Consider the following 3,411-nt stretch of genomic DNA (forward strand, 5'->3'; position numbering starts at 1 on the left):
GTAGCAAGAACAATAAAATTGCGCGCTGTTTTCACTCATTATCAACAAAAGACTTACAGTGAAAATAACAAAGATCGGGTCACTATAACCTGCAGCCCCCATACAACTGATTGTTCAAATATGCGGTCTTTTATCATAACTCCTCCATTTATGCAGCTAGGAACATGAAATTTCGCACCATTTTCACTCATTATTAACAGAATACTTACAGTAAAAATAACAAGGATCGGGTGACTACAACATATATCTTCTATACATCTGATTGTTCATATATGGGATTTTACTGTAAAACTCCTTTATTTGAACAGCTAAAACCGATAAATTTCGTAAGATATTTTATAAATAATAATACAAAGTCTACTGAGAAAATCGTCAAAATCTATACTGTATATGCTTTATCTCCTATAGCACTGATTGTTCAGATACCAGTTTTTGCGATATATCTCCTTTATGTAGGAAACTAAATAAACCCAATAAATTGTGTTACCGGTTTACATACCGATCACATAGCAGTGAAAATCACTTAGATTGGTGCCATATACAGTATATCTTCCATACCTCTGATAGTTTAGATGCGATTTTTTATATATATATTTATCGATGTATGCAGATGTATTCAAAAGCAGTAATCTGTCAAAGTAAAATTTGCAGATGCTCATGAAAGGTATGAAGCCTTCGGCATAGCCGAAGACAGCGCTGCTCTTACTTGTTTCTATATTTTTTGGGATGTTGCTTTGACCAGGGCTTGAACCCAGGTGCTGATGTGTGAAAGCGCGCACTGCTTACCACTACACCACAGCGGCCAAAAAATAAACAGTTATTACTCTATACTTTAAAATAAGAATAAGAACAAAGATTCCTTGGATATACGAGGTACTCCTCGTACAATCAGAACTTGCAAAAAAAAACTTTTCAAGCTTGGTGCAAAGCAGGATCAGTTGCAAACAACGCGAATAATTTTGATAATTGTATAAATGAACCGATGTTAACGGGAGAAGATGAAACAAAACTACTGGACATCATTACACCATCGGAACTGCAATTAATGTTAGGTGTTGTTAATACTTTGGTAGAAAAAATGTAAAGTGAATTTGAAGCAGAAACAAAATTATGGATAAAAAAAATTATGCATTTCTCGGTGGATTGGGTTTTAATGGCAATGGGTGTAAAATCATTATTGATAAAATTGATGTTCTTCGAAATTTTCGTTGTTTAGGTTTATTACCTATGTAGACACGCTTAAAAAATTTAAATTCCGTAAAAATTGGTTTTGGTAATGATCTTGAAAGAGGATTTGAGAAACAAATCGAAGAGTTCAAAATGAGTTATCTGAACTTAGATGTACGCGTGACTACAAAAGTTCACGCTGTTTTTTTCACATTACTGATTTTTGTTTAAAATATAACACAGGTTAGGCTTCTATAGTGAACAATCAATGGTATACGTACATTTTGATTTCTTGCAAACATGGTCCAGATACAAAGTATCCCCAGAAAAATCAACACGCGCTAAATACTTACTTAATGCTGTATGCGACTTTAATTGTAAACATATATAATTATAGTAAAGAAAAATTTATAAACACAAATAAAATCATATAATGATATAAACTTCTATTATCTGGAATTTTGGTGTGTGTTTGTGGTTGTGCGTATATGTATAATAATTAATATACACATATTAGTATATATGTATGCAATATAGAGGTAAATATGTATATAATCAGTTATCTACAACCGTATCTATATGACAAATATTAAAATTTCGGCGTACAATCGCAAAAGTGACCGTTTTTGAAATCGGCACTTGCTACGATTTCAAACTTTGCATATTCTGACTTGGGAACGTCCCCTTAAATAAGTCTAATTGGAAATTCTATCGTTTCAGATTGATTCAGTTGGATCTAGTTCAAGGACACCGTGTACGGTGTTTCACTCGTGCTATTAAACTAATGCTATTTTCTCAAGTAGTTTTACTCAGTGGCAATTTATACATATGTAGTATTTAAGTAGTAGCGGCATATTAGGTGAACTAAATGCATTCATACATACATATTTATGTACAACTGTAGGTAATATTATAAGCGTCTTCCCAGGTAGGTTAAGTGCGGGTGATACACCCATGTAGCATAGTTAAATACTGTGCACATACCTGCAATTAAAATGGGAAAAAATGTTACAATTTCGGCATATGACTGAAAAAAAACTCTTAAATACACACCAATTGTGGTTTCCAAGGCATGTACGAATGATTAGCACAGCTGCATCCTTCAACTTGTCAACTCGCGGGAAATTCCCCGATCTGCAGGGAATTTTGGTTTAAGTGGCTATCGGGGAATGGGCATTTTTTTCGGGGAACTGGGTATATCATTTTTATATCTTAAAGTAACCAAATTAGACGGATAACCATTTGACCCTTTTTAGAGCGACATTTTTTCAATTTGAATCCCAATATCTCCACAACAAGAGTTTTCCCAGATATAAGCTATATACCGGATGAAAGCTAAGGTTTTGGGATAGACTTGGGGAAACCTATAATAAAATCGACTGACCAGTTGTTGAGAAAATGCCCGAAATCTATATTTTCAGCAACCCGATTTTTAGTTTTCAGGCGATAACGTTATGACATATTTATATTTTATAAACACAAAATATAGAGCTAGATAGCTTGTTTGAAGACCCTTTTACTGATATCCTCATCAATTACATGGACTGAGTAGTACGGCCTCAGTGGTAGTTTAAAAAATTGCCTTTTTCCGAATTTCAGGCAGCAGCCACGCCCATAAAGGCATACGAATCAAATCATCCTGGAACAAAACCTTCTTAGTTTTTTTTGTACTTTAATTCCAGAAAGTTTGAAAAAAAATTAAATGAAGGTACGTACAGACGCCACATACATACCAAAGCATCTCGTAGTGGAGACACGAACCAAAACACATTTACATCTATATCTTTCCAACTACTAGCCGGAACTTAATATATAAGGTCTCGTTTGAAAGGTATTGGCCTATAGAATAACACTAAATATGTTGGGTGTACCCACATGCCCCCTTAAACCGGCAAAAACAAAAAAACTTTTTTTTTCGCAATACTTTAGCCTGATTTTTAAGAATCCGGTTAATCGTTTATGAAGCTTGAATACATTTTCTGGACATAATCTGCAAGACCTTTCCAACGATATCCCAAACATATCGATTGGACGTGTATATATAAGCGAGTCATTTCAGCATGCTACTGTGGCTGCTTTCGTCACTCGCGCGCACTGCCGTGCGCTGTGATATAAATACGTCACAAGAAAATTTTGCAATCCCTTTTTTGAAGGCACCGTTCGCTCAATTTCAATGAAAGACATAACTTCCTCTAATCACAGAATAAACAGTATACAGAAGACGCATGTCGACTATCGAACCAA

The sequence above is a fragment of the Rhagoletis pomonella genome, unplaced genomic scaffold, assembly GCF_013731165.1.
Source record: "Rhagoletis pomonella isolate Grant_MI unplaced genomic scaffold, Rhpom_1.0 Rhpom_scaffold_00001, whole genome shotgun sequence".
NCBI classification, from domain to species: Eukaryota; Metazoa; Arthropoda; class Insecta; order Diptera; family Tephritidae; genus Rhagoletis; species Rhagoletis pomonella.